This window comes from Palaemon carinicauda, chromosome 2 (assembly GCF_036898095.1).
Source record: "Palaemon carinicauda isolate YSFRI2023 chromosome 2, ASM3689809v2, whole genome shotgun sequence".
In the NCBI taxonomy this organism is placed as follows: Eukaryota; Metazoa; Arthropoda; class Malacostraca; order Decapoda; family Palaemonidae; genus Palaemon; species Palaemon carinicauda.
Genome location: NC_090726.1, coordinates 40,797,497 through 40,811,884, shown reverse-complemented (window position 1 = coordinate 40,811,884; position 14,388 = coordinate 40,797,497). Strand labels below are relative to the sequence as shown.

Here is a 14,388-nt window from a genome sequence, read left to right as displayed (position 1 = left end):
TCTTGTTCAAATATAAGATTAAGTTTTCCTTTAGTGTTTGTCTCCTTTATTTTATACTAAATCTTATAGGACAGTCTTGGATTCAGTATTGTTACCAGTAGTGTAACAATACATATACACGTATATTTTGTGCAAGTTAAATATCTATATATAGATATATATGTATTATATATGTAAATTTTTATACAATGTTACCAGTAGTGTAACAATGCATATGTATATTTTGTGAAAGTTAAATATCTATATATAAATATATATGTATTATATAATGTAAATTTTTATACAAACACCTAAGTTATTTGCTCTTAAAGGCATATACGGTAACTCAAGAGATTTTCAACAAGGGAGAGAGAGTTAGAAAGATGAGTAGCCTTAAGTGAACTCTCAGATGGTACAAATGTCCCTTAGTTCTGTGCAGCCCTTTCAAGTGGGATTAGTGTAAAGTATCTCACGATAATAAGTAAATAAATATCTGTAGTTTAAACATCCAGAGTAAAGCTTGACGTAATGGAAACTGTCCAAAATTGAACTAGGAAAGAAAATTGGAGCTGCCTTTTGTCAGTATTTGTAAAATATGGCTTGGATATGTGTATTCACTGAGAGACTTAGACTGGATTCGAAAATAAAAGCCTTGGAGGAAAGTGGTTTTTAAATTCTGGGAGAGAGCATGGCACTCCATTTCAGGAAGTATTATTTTTTCAAAATAACTGATAATAGGGAACACACTGCTTGAACACAGATATACAAAAGCATAATTTGATACCTTTCTGTGGAAAATATCACAACCAATTTGACAATTTTAGCAATAACTAAATAATGTGAAAAGTCACTGCTGGATAGCAGATGGAGACTGAGACCTGCTATAGGAAGAAACGACAAACTTTAGACTACAATTGAGACACGAGTTGAAGATCATGTAAAGTAAAGCAAACCTACTTCAGATACCCAGATGTGACAATGAAAAACTAAGTTAACACAAGTAGTGAAAATGATTGTTATAGAGTGCTGAAACAGATTTGCAGTTTTAGAAATATTACCTGATGATGAGATAGAAATAGATTAGAATATTCATTGTAAAATAAGTTGAAATCCTTAGGGAATATACCAAAATCATAATCAGACAGTGAAGTGGAGTAAAGCGAAAGAAATGATTGAGTTGTGAAACATGGAAACTGATAGAGAAAAGAAGAATTTCAAAACTTAACTTTGAATCATTAAAGGAAAACAGCCGATATTTGACCTAATTAAGAACTGAATATATGAGTTTTGAGAGAAGTAGTGTGATGATTTCGAAGAGAGAACAGGAGCTTCATAAATTCTATTGCAGTTAATAATAATAATAATAATAATAATAATAATAATAATAATAATAATAATAATAATAATAATAATAATAATAATAAAATCAGTGATAAATAAAATTCTCTTTGTTTTTGGACAAGAATGAAAATAGGAATCTGCTGACATATGGAATCTGTTTTAAAAATCTCAGACATATAATAATGTAAGAAGGAAAGCAAATACATTAATGTATACTCTACGAATGTGTGTATTTATATGATTATGGATATACGTATCAACATAAATGTTTCCTATTCTACTGAAATAACTAAATCCTTATATATGGATTATAAATCGCATTTTAATGTTCGATTGGTCATTTATGCATAGGCCTATGTAATGCACATTTAATCAAAAATTGCAATGTGCTTTGTATGCGAATAATATAATGTAGCATAAATTTCATAAAATATAATAAAGTAATTATTGTAATGTAAATTATTTTTAGTATTAAAATAAACAATTTTATCATATAATGATGAATAAATTTATGATAATACACTGTAAACTGCATTACAATACACAAAATGGTCTTTGTTCGGTTGGCCCAAATAATGCCAGCATATGTATTAATATTTCATATTCCGTATTGTATTTTCAAATATTGAAACATAAAGTAAATTGAAATGCAATTAAAATTTATATATAAACCTTTTAAAAAGTATGAAAACTCTCATAAAGCCTAAATAAGTATTTAAAAAACCAAAAGTAAATTTAAAAACTAGAGCCTTTTAACTTTTCTTTCCGGTATTGGATCCCAGGATGAACGAAAGAAAGAAATTAAAGAAGAGTTAATTTATGACAATACATTTGCTTCAGTGATATTTTTTAAAGCAAGAACTAATACGTTAAAAAGAAATATTGTAAATAGACACAATGGGGGAATGTAAACTGTAATTTTTGTGAATATGAGGAGGAAGATTTGATACATTTTTTTGCCAGGAATATTGAAAGGAATGAATTATTATTATTATTATTATTATTTGCTAAGCTACAACCCTAGCTGGAAAAGCAAAATGCTATAAGCCCAGGGGCCCCAACAGGGAAAATAGCCCAGTAAGGAAAGGAAAGAAGGAAAAATAAAATATTTTAAGAAGAGTAACATTAAAATAAATATTTCCTATATAAACTATGAAAACTTTAACAAAACAAGAGGAAGAGAAATAAAATAGAATAGTGTGCCTGATTGTACCCTCAAGCAAGAGAACTCTAACCCAAGACAGTGGAAGACCATGGTACAGAGGCTATGGCACTACCCAAGACTAGAGAACAATGGTTTGATTTTGGAGTGTCCTTCTCCTAGAAGAGCTGCTTACCATAGCTAAAGAGTCTCTTCTACCCTTACTAAGAGGAAAGTAGCCACAGAACAAATACAGTGCAGTAGTTAACCCCTTGAGCGAAGAAGAATTGTTTAGTAACCTCAGTGTTGTCAGGTGTGTGAGGACAGAGGAGAATCTGTTAAGAATAGGCCAGACTATTCGGCGTATGTGTAGGCAAAGAGAAAGAACCGTAACCAAAGAGAAGGATCCAACGTAGTACTGTCTGGCCAGTCAAAGGACCCCATAACTCTCTGGCGGTAGTATTTCAACGGGCGGCTGGTGCCTTGGCCAACCTACTACATCAGCGAAACGAGGTAGACCTTAAGAAAATAGTAGGATTATATTTATTTAGTGAAACAAGTACAGAAAAGAAAAAAAAAGTATTAAACCTGATGTGGAGGAAAAGACAAAACAATATAAGAAGATAAGAACGATAAGAAGCTTTGCACCTATCTATCTATCTATCTATTTTGCGGAGTGACTCGAATGAGCATCAGAGCAATAACAAACCAGAAACCAGCGGACGGGGTAAGATATTGCATTACATTACGTACTTTAAAATGTAATTATCATTACTTAAAAATAACTCTTAACTATATGGAACACAGTAAGCGAATATAATCCCTTTAATTATAAGATAATCACGCTTGCTTGACATGTAACTGCTAGCAGTTCTGTATTATGTTCGGTGAAGTTTCAGTTTAACGTTATAAAAAGCAGTATTATATTACATAAATTACATGCATGTTCATATTATGTTATTCTAACTATTCTTGTCTAGTTGCTAACTAGTTCTGTCTTCGTATTATACGTTTTTGTCGTCGTATTATCCATTTTTTTCTTCGTTTTTTAACCATTTTTGTGTCTGTTGTACCGATTCTTGACTTCGTTTTATCGTCTCATATTCGTTTTAACGATTCTTCTGTTTGTCCTAACGAATGTTAGATTTGTTATAATGATTATTTTCATTATTGTAACGATACTTGCCTTCATTATAACTATTCTTGTCTTCGTTTCTATTGGAAATGAGTTTACAATGTAGCTTACACATCACCCTTGGTCGAACGTAAAGAATACGAGACCACTGAAATCATTCGTCTAAAACAATTATAAAATGGTAATAGTTAGGTTTTTGTGAAGGAAAAACCATAAATAGATCATTTATTTGGTAATTAACTGCTATTTTACCTTGCTAATATGTGGCAATTCGTAGTTTATTGGGACGGACCTGGTCAGGAAATCCTGTGGGGGTAAATGTTTACTGTAGTACAATAACCCAAACTTGACATCATTTAACGCAATCTAGGAGCCGTATCCTGACTTTACTACTGGGGATGAGTTGTATGTATGATAGCGGCCATCTGTATGTATGATGACAGCGCACTAAGAATACAGCAGGGTAAGGGGGTCGCAGGGGTCCCTTACCACCCCCTTTAGTTAAATAGGTAAGGACACATCTTGTAGGTTAGGTTAGGGGGGAAAGTTTAGGTTAGTTGATGTCCATATTTTATGCTCGTTAGAGGAACTGACCGCTGATATACAAAGACTCCAGGTGGGGTTATAGGGATGGGTACATGGGAAGGAATCACTGGGTTATGACTTGTCTTAGGGTAAGAGGGGTTATAGGGATGGGTTGTTGGGATTGATTGATTGATTTAAAGTTTTCAGGCATCCTGACATCTGAGGTCATTGACGCCGTGGGTTGTTGGGAAGCAAACACAGGGTTACGACTTGTCTTATGGTAAGCAGGTTTATAGGAATGGGTACTTGGGAAGGAAACGTAGGGTTTTGACTTTTCTTAGGGTAAGAGGGGTTGTTGGGAAGCAAACACAGGGTTACGACTTGTCTTATGGTAAGCAGGTTTATAGGAATGGGTACTTGGGAAGGAAACGTAGGGTTTTGACTTTTCTTAGGGTAAGAGGGGTTGTTGGGAAGCAAACACAGGGTTACGACTTGTCTTATGGTAAGCAGGTTTATAGGAATGGGTACTTGGGAAGGAAACGTAGGGTTTTGACTTTTCTTAGGGTAAGAGGGGTTGTTGGGAAGCAAACACAGGGTTACGACTTGTCTTATGGTAAGCAGGTTTATAGGAATGGGTACTTGGGAAGGAAACGTAGGGTTTTGACTTTTCTTAGGGTAAGAGGGGTTGTTGGGAAGCAAACACAGGGTTACGACTTGTCTTATGGTAAGTGGTGTTTTAGGAATGGGTACTTGGGAAGGAAACGTAGGGTTTTGACTTTTCTTAGGGTAAGAGGGGTTGTTGGGAAGCAAACACAGGGTTACGACTTGTCTTATGGTAAGCAGGTTTATAGGAATGGGTACTTGGGAAGGAAACGTAGGGTTTTGACTTTTCTTAGGGTAAGAGGGGTTGTTGGGAAGCAAACACAGGGTTACGACTTGTCTTATGGTAAGTGGTGTTTTAGGAATGGGTACTTGGGAAGGAAACGTAGGGTTTTGACTTTTCTTAGGGTAAGAGGGGTTGTTGGGAAGCAAACACAGGGTTACGACTTGTCTTATGGTAAGCAGGTTTATAGGAATGGGTACTTGGGAAGGAAACGTAGGGTTTTGACTTTTCTTAGGGTAAGAGGGGTTGTTGGGAAGCAAACACAGGGTTACAACTTGTCTTATGGTAAGTGGTGTTTTAGGAATGGGTACTTGGGAAGGAAACGTAGGGTTTTGACTTTTCTTAGGGTAAGAGGGGTTGTTGGGAAGCAAACACAGGGTTACGACTTGTCTTATGGTAAGCAGGTTTATAGGAATGGGTACTTGGGAAGGAAACGTAGGGTTTTGACTTTTCTTAGGGTAAGAGGGGTTGTTGGGAAGCAAACACAGGGTTACGACTTGTCTTATGGTAAGCAGGTTTATAGGAATGGGTACTTGGGAAGGAAACGTAGGGTTTTGACTTTTCTTAGGGTAAGAGGGGTTGTTGGGAAGCAAACACAGGGTTACGACTTGTCTTATGGTAAGCAGGTTTATAGGAATGGGTACTTGGGAAGGAAACGTAGGGTTTTGACTTTTCTTAGGGTAAGAGGGGTTGTTGGGAAGCAAACACAGGGTTACGACTTGTCTTATGGTAAGTGGTGTTTTAGGAATGGGTACTTGGGAAGGAAACGTAGGGTTTTGACTTTTCTTAGGGTAAGAGGGGTTGTTGGGAAGCAAACACAGGGTTACGACTTGTCTTATGGTAAGCAGGTTTATAGGAATGGGTACTTGGGAAGGAAACGTAGGGTTTTGACTTTTCTTAGGGTAAGAGGGGTTGTTGGGAAGCAAACACAGGGTTACGACTTGTCTTATGGTAAGCAGGTTTATAGGAATGGGTACTTGGGAAGGAAACGTAGGGTTTTGACTTTTCTTAGGGTAAGAGGGGTTGTTGGGAAGCAAACACAGGGTTACGACTTGTCTTATGGTAAGCAGGTTTATAGGAATGGGTACTTGGGAAGGAAACGTAGGGTTTTGACTTTTCTTAGGGTAAGAGGGGTTGTTGGGAAGCAAACACAGGGTTACGACTTGTCTTATGGTAAGTGGTGTTTTAGGAATGGGTACTTGGGAAGGAAACGTAGGGTTTTGACTTTTCTTAGGGTAAGAGGGGTTGTTGGGAAGCAAACACAGGGTTACGACTTGTCTTATGGTAAGCAGGTTTATAGGAATGGGTACTTGGGAAGGAAACGTAGGGTTTTGACTTTTCTTAGGGTAAGAGGGGTTGTTGGGAAGCAAACACAGGGTTACGACTTGTCTTATGGTAAGTGGTGTTTTAAGAATGGGTACTTGGGAAGGAAACGTAGGGTTTTGACTTTTCTTAGGGTAAGAGGGGTTGTTGGGAAGCAAACACAGGGTTACGACTTGTCTTATGGTAAGCAGGTTTATAGGAATGGGTACTTGGGAAGGAAACGTAGGGTTTTGACTTTTCTTAGGGTAAGAGGGGTTGTTGGGAAGCAAACACAGGGTTACGACTTGTCTTATGGTAAGTGGTGTTTTAGGAATGGGTACTGGGGAAGGAAACGTAGGGTTTTGACTTTTCTTAGGGTAAGAGGGGTTGTTGGGAAGCAAACACAGGGTTACGACTTGTCTTATGGTAAGCAGGTTTATAGGAATGGGTACTTGGGAAGGAAACGTAGGGTTTTGACTTTTCTTAGGGTAAGAGGGGTTGTTGGGAAGCAAACACAGGGTTACGACTTGTCTTATGGTAAGTGGTGTTTTAGGAATGGGTACTTGGGAAGGAAACGTAGGGTTTTGACTTTTCTTAGGGTAAGAGGGGTTGTTGGGAAGCAAACACAGGGTTACGACTTGTCTTATGGTAAGCAGGTTTATAGGAATGGGTACTTGGGAAGGAAACGTAGGGTTTTGAATTTTCTTAGGGTAAGAGGGGTTGTTGGGAAGCAAACACAGGGTTACGACTTGTCTTATGATAAGTGGTGTTTTAGGAATGGGTACTTGGGAAGGAAACGTAGGGTTTTGACTTTTCTTAGGGTAAGAGGGGTTGTTGGGAAGCAAACACAGGGTTACGACTTGTCTTATGGTAAGCAGGTTTATAGGAATGGGTACTTGGGAAGGAAACGTAGGGTTTTGACTTTTCTTAGGGTAAGAGGGGTTGTTGGGAAGCAAACACAGGGTTACGACTTGTCTTATGGTAAGTGGTGTTTTAGGAATGGGTACTGGGGAAGGAAACGTAGGGTTTTGACTTTTCTTAGGGTAAGAGGGGTTGTTGGGAAGCAAACACAGGGTTACGACTTGTCTTATGGTAAGTGGTGTTTTAGGAATGGGTACTTGGGAAGGAAACGTAGGTTTTTGAATTTTCTTAGGGTAAGAGGGGTTGTTGGGAAGCAAACACAGGGTTACGACTTGTCTTATGGTAAGCAGGTTTATAGGAATGGGTACTTGGGAAGGAAACGTAGTGTTTTGACTTTTCTTAGGGTAAGAGGGGTTGTTGGGAAGCAAACATAGGGTTACGACTTGTCTTATGGTAAGTGGTGTTTTAGGAATGGGTACTTGGGAAGGAAACGTAGGGTTTTGACTTTTCTTAGGGTAAGAGGGGTTGTTGGGAAGCAAACACAGGGTTACGACTTGTCTTATGGTAAGCAGGTTTATAGGAATGGGTACTTGGGAAGGAAACGTAGGGTTTTGACTTTTCTTAGGGTAAGAGGGGTTGTTGGGAAGCAAACACAGGGTTACGACTTGTCTTATGGTAAGCAGGTTTATAGGAATGGGTACTTGGGAAGGAAACGTAGGGTTTTGACTTTTCTTAGGGTAAGAGGGGTTGTTGGGAAGCAAACACAGGGTTACGACTTGTCTTATGGTAAGTGGTGTTTTAGGAATGGGTACTTGGGAAGGAAACGTAGGGTTTTGACTTTTCTTAGGGTAAGAGGGGTTGTTGGGAAGCAAACACAGGGTTACGACTTGTCTTATGGTAAGCAGGTTTATAGGAATGGGTACTTGGGAAGGAAACGTAGGGTTTTGACTTTTCTTAGGGTAAGAGGGGTTGTTGGGAAGCAAACACAGGGTTACGACTTGTCTTATGGTAAGCAGGTTTATAGGAATAGGTACTTGGGAAGCAGGGTTACCAGCACCATTTCAAACACTCCAGCCTCAGCTATGCAGAGAACCCAGGATGCTGCTTTTCCCAAGAGAGGAGAGGATGAAGAAAGAAATAAGGGCCAGACAAACTTCTTTCATTCATGCAGACTAAAACTGGGTAACAGGTAAGTTCGTAGCTTCGAATGAACGAAGAAAGAACCAGCGAGGAGGGAATGTCTATCCTTCAGCCTGCAGGCCAGGCTAAGGCTGAGCGATAGGTTTTCACCGCCGAGAGCGAAAGGCGCATTCCCTCCCGCAGGCTGAAGGATAGACATTCCCTCCTCGCTGGTTCTTTCTAAGTTCATTCGAAGCTACGAACTTACCCGCCCCCACTCGGAAGTGAAACCTCCTCCATGGAACATGGTTCGGGCTCTTAGGGCTCGCAAGAGACCTCCTTGCGAACCTTTACGCCAGTCTTCTGATCGTCACCTGACTTGGAAGACGGTGCTCCTGCTCGCTCTGGCCTTGGCCAAGCGTGCCAGCGAACTTCGTGGTCTCTCATACGTTGTCGTCCATTCAAGAGGAGAGGTGGAGGTAACGTTCAGGTTCGTCCCTGAGTTGGTCACTAGTCTCAAAATCTTGGAGCCCGGACCCTCGATTCGACTCCTTCAGGATTTCGAGTCTCCGTTCTGTAACAGATGACCCTGACCTTCTCCTACTATGCCCAGTAAGGAGTTGGAGGTGTTATCTTAAGAACAGCTGGAGTTCGTCCTCACGTGCAAGCCCTGTTTTGGAGCACAGGAAAGACGGAGAGGAGGGTCACCAAGAATACCTTTTCAGCCTGGATTCGTAGGGTCATCCATCACTCCCTGAATCCAGATCCTCCTCCGTCATGTCGCCTTTGGGCACGCGACGCCAGGGCCATCACAACGTCCCTGGTCTTCAAGAGTAACTACTCTGTGACACAGGTGCTACAAGCTGGAGTCTGGAGGCATCAAACGACCTTCACAGCCCACTACCTGCGGGACGTAACCCACAGGAGCTTCAATACGTTTTCTATCGGCCCTGTAGTGGCTACACAACAGCTGGTCTAAACCTCAGGCTCCTTAATGGACAGGTAGCAGAAGGTTGAGGGCATTGTTACCCAGTTTTAGTCTGCATGAATGAAAGAAGTTTGTCTGGCCCTTATTTCTTTCTTCATCCTCTCCTCTCTTGGGGAAAGCAGCATCCTGGGTTCTCTGCATAGCTGACCTCAAACCTCTGCAGGTAAACCATGATTCCTTGTGTTCCTAGTATTAAGTTAATACTGTCACGTCCCCCATATCCTGACGAGGTGGTATTGGGAACGTCCTAGCCTAGAATTCCGTCTAAGGGATTTCAGGTCAACTCCCTAGGACAAGTCACACTTCATCCCTCCACACACAAGCTTATGTAGGCCGCGCATTCCTTGCGGAGCAAGGAACTTGCGTGGTGCAGGGACACTTTTTCTCGAAGTGCTGCTCACTCGGATTCTGAGTCCCCGGGCAAAGCCAAAGCCAGTAAGGCTGGGACTTTCCACCCTTCCTAAGGGGTAAGTCACCCCATGTAAATAGCGTGGTTTGTATTTCGGTTACGGAACAAATGACAAATTCTGAGATAATTTGTATTTTTCCTAACCATACAAACCTTAGCTATTTACACATATTTGCCCTCCTGCCCTGTCCCCCAAGGCAAGTCCTACCTCTAAGCGAAGTGAATCAGTTCACTGGTGTGTGGGGGGGAGGGGTAGCTAGCTACCTCTCCCCTACCCCCTCGCTAGCTAGCTAGAGGGTAGTTAACCCTCGTTAAAAATCTAATGGCTCACCATTTCAGCTACGCCGAAAGTAATACCCCATGTAAATAGCTAAGGTTTGTGTGGTTAGGAAAAATACAAATTATATCCGAATTCGTCATATTGCATGTAGGAGGAAATAGGCCTATTGAGGCTATGATATAAATGTAGCATAGTTCTAACCTAATCGTAGTAAACCAGAATACCTGTTAAATACTGTACATTACTTTTATGTCTAAAGTACGTTTGTTCCGGCACCAAATACAAACCTGAAGCTCTTCACTATGGAGATACATTTTGGCAACAGCTGAAACTAGCTGTAAAACTTTTAGCGAGGTGTTACTCCCCTTCGCTAGTTAGTGGGGGGGTTAGCAGAAAATAGTCCCACCACCTCGCTCAGACATGCAGTAGCCAACACAAGCCACTTTGCATTTCGGCTCGGAAGAGAACGGACATTGTCTGACCTCCTCTGCTTTACTCGGTTTTCTAAACCTAAAAAGAAAAATTGGCCTAAAATGTTAAACTTTTCCTTTTTCATAGCTTGATAGTGTGTGCATTCTGATAGAATGTGGATTTGTCCAGGCAGGGAAAGGGCGCTGTTGCGACACCTTCATGTCTTTCTTGGAGACAGAACCCCACTCACTTTGTCCTGCGTGCAGAGGGCACTCCTGTTCCGAGGAGATTCCTAGCTGTGTGTGATGGGAGATGCCTCCCTCCCAGTGGCTGCGTTTTGTTAAGCATAGGAAGAAGAAGGCTAATATGGATTCATTCCCTTCGGGTTCATCCTTGCCATCTTAGCGCTACGGCTCAATCCTGCCACCCCGACTCTTTTTGATCGGTCTCCTCTGGGGATCGGTCAGTTAAGAGTGGAGGCACCTTGACGTTAGGGCAACCTTGCGGTTTGGAACTTCCAGTTGCTTCCCCTAGAGAAGCAACTTGGACTTCCTCTGCAGGGAAATCTATCTGCTTACACTGTATGTCAGCTGTGGCCATCTGAAGGTCTTCCAGGCTCTCCTTCGAGAGAACGTTTGCTAGAGGTTCTCCAGCGAGGGACATAAAGTGAGAGTGAGGTTCTCTCATCCAGGAGAAATATCTATTCCTCCGCAGTATCCCATCGTAGGATTCCTTAATGTGAATTCCTCTAGGAGTAAGACTAGCCTCCTGCTCGAGTCGTCCTTCCCGTCTGAGGGAGAGAAGACAATCTCCTGATTGGTCTCCTCCGAGAGGTTTTTAAACCGTGTCCGAGAGTCATCGTTCATTCCACGCTCATGCTCTTGGGACCATAGCTTGTAAGAGCTTAACGACGGTGGCTTTAGTTGTAGTTTACTGCTTCCGCCCCCTGCCTTCGTGTTCTTAGGACACATCATGACCTCAAACCAGAGCCTAGGGCTTCTACTTCATCCAAAGTAGAAGCCGCTGGGATGCTGCCCCTTCAACAACCCCCTCTTCCTTACAAGAAAAGAAGTGAGGTTAGGCAACACTCCCCCATTCAAGAGAGACAAAGTTTGTCGGATTTCCTTCAAAGAGCTCAGGCAGGGAATCTTTTAAAAGTAGATTAGATTGACGAGCATACCAAAAAGGTGAGCAAGTGAGGTATTCAAACCTCACATTCAAATGCGCTAACACTCTCAACCAACAATAGTCGGGGGAGTTGAGCGCACGCATTTACTGAGGAACCTAATTCCTCATTCGTCACTTCAAAACTTGTCTATATTTAATAAAATTCCAGGAGGTAAATCTTATGACGAGATTGAGACTATGCAAGTTTTAGCGCTCTACGAACAGGAGGGGTAGCATGCGCAGACATTTAATTTATCTGTACATATGGGCACACAGAATCCCATTTCTCGTCAGCACTCACCCCATCAGTGAACGCATCATCAGCGCTCGTCTTGCCAGCACAGCACTCACCACGCCAGTGCTCGCCCCTTTGGCAAGTTCCTGACAAGTACCATCAGTGTGCCCCTGCACAGCGCTCCCCTTGCCAAAACACTCGCCTTTTCGGCGAGGTTTTGATCAGCGCTCACCTGTTTCTCGGTGGCCTCGCCATCAAAGCATTCTGGCACAGCACTCTACTTTAATGAGAGCCCATATAGAACATCCTGGTTAGCAGTCACCTATCCATAAGAAACAGGGAAAAGCAAAGACGTTTTTGTTTACTAAAGATAAACCCTGAATCCAGGAACTCGTGCAAGTGTTTAAACAAGCGGACTCGGGACCAGGTCGTTTGCCTCTACCAACTCATAAAAGTACTCCAATTATTCCTCTGGAGCCCACAAGTTTCTGGGTAAGGAGTTCCCTCCTGATCCAAGACGAAGGAGTGAACAGCAGCTCCTTCATCTTACCAAACGCCCCTCTCCCCCGCATGGAACGTCAAGATATGAACAATATCTACGTTCTAAGCCTGCTACCAAGGGCAGGACCCAGCCTTGGATAGATGGAGGATTATTCTGATCATCCCCCATAAACATAAGAGACATTTACTCCTCCTCCAGGAGATTCTTTTCATCTGAAAATGAGGAGGGGCTCAGGATCTCCAAGAGGAATCTCTCTAACAGACAACTATAATTTGATCCCCCTAGATCTGGATCCGGTAGTTCCGAGCTCTTTGGGACCTAAGGAGCCTCCACCAAGTATGGCTTCCCCAAGGACATGAGACTGACAAAGGAAGTACGGAAGGAAACTACTGTACAGTACTTTGCTTCTAGGGAATTTTTCCATCCACCCGAGGGAACGGAAGGATACAAAAACGGTCCCAAAGAACTAGGCCTCGACTTTAGGGCGAAGAGCGTCGAGGACCATCCCATAAACCAGAGCCGGAACATAGCGACCTACCTCCGAAGTCTCACACCTCACACCAGATCCCTGCTGATGACCGACATCCTCTCTGGGTTCCTAGGGATGTGAGTTTGGACGAGGAATAGCCTTTTGATGACGGTTCAGACCTTTCCGAGGGCAAGCTGTGGCAGCTTCCATCAGTCCTAAGATCTGTCCCCTTAAAGGGATGCAGACCATGTCTTCCTGCAGTCCCTAGCTTGTATTAGGAAAGTTAATAACTTAGAGGAACTGGACCCTCTTCCAGCCGAGGGAAAGGACACAGTCCTCGACTTCTTTTACCATACTCGTAGACCAACCGAGGCTTGGTCAATGGGGGTCAGGGGTGCCAGGAAGAGAGCCTATGCTCATGAGGCAGGGGATTCTCAATCCCTATGAGCAATTCATTCCTCCCACCTACTCCCTCCACCATATGTCAGGTAGAGGAAGTTTTACGACATTGTAGGTGACGCCACATCTCCTCTCCCTCTGGATCTGGCAATTCTAGTCCTGACACACAACATGCCGTTGGACAGACTGTCCTCCTTGTCAGTAGGATTTTCTGTGGTAGATGAGGCGAACATGGAGCGTGTGTTAAAGTGTTCCCTGCAAGCTGCATCTTGACTGGATTACTGGTTGGAGACAGTAGGTTACTTGTTCAGGACCAAGGACTTCACCAGTGAACAGAACAGGGAAGCTATGTCCATTTTCCTGCTTTCAGGCACTCTAGCCATAGAATTCCTAACCCACAATGTCCTCAATCTGTGGGTCAATTGGGTGTTGAGATGGCGTGACGCAGTCATATCAAGATTCATGAAACGGATACCAAGGAAGGAAGCAATGAGGCTTCGCAACACACCGATGGATGGCCCCTCTCTCTTTAATGTGGAGGACATTGAAGCGATTGCAGAAAATAGGGGGAAAACAAGCAAAGACTTTCAATGGGCTATGCCATCTCGCCCATACTCTGAGGTACCTCAACAACAACGCCCCTATCAGCTAAGGCGTTGAGGACAAAAAGAGGGTCCTCAATAGCCTCATCAAGCAGTGCCAAGGAACTAAGGTCAAAGATAACCCTTTTGGCCCAGAGGATCCAGGAGAGGCATGAGAAACCATCGTGGTTATGCATGTTAAAGGGGATTCTCCTGACCAGTCCACCGGTGAGAGGATCCTACAGGGTAAATGTCAGAGGTAGATGTGTCACGGTGCTGAGCCTTGGTCCGTCTCTGTTCTGCAGACAGGATATCACGTCCCTTTCACTCTCTCTTTCACTCTAACCTCCCATCCAGGGATCACAAGGTCCTTCACAAAGGTATCCGTAAAGGAACGGGCCCTTCAGGTCGAAATCCAGACGAGTCCTCAGGCTTTTACAGTCAGCTCTTTCTCATAGAGCAGGCTTCTGGAGGCTGGAGACCAGTCATAGACCTCTCAACTTTAAAACAAACTCCGATCAAGAAGGAGACAGCTCAAACGGTCAGACAGGCCGACAGACCAAAAGACTTCTTGATCACTCAGGACCTCTTAAGACATTTACTTCCAGATCCTCGTTCATCCAACCTTAACGAAGTACCTAAGGTTCTCCTGCAACAGCAA

General features: G+C 42.5%; 1 protein-coding gene across 1 annotated transcript in view; it reads left to right on the top strand.

The window, feature by feature from the left end:
• Positions 1-3,126: 3,126 nt before the first annotated feature.
• Positions 3,127-14,388, top strand: part of LOC137616158 (DNA polymerase interacting tetratricopeptide repeat-containing, protein of 47 kDa-like) — a 32,263-nt gene continuing 21,001 nt past the window's right edge. The window contains exon 1 of the mRNA XM_068345824.1: positions 3,127-3,188. The gene's annotated coding sequence lies outside the window, so the exon portion shown is untranslated. The remainder of the gene's footprint in view (positions 3,189-14,388) is intronic.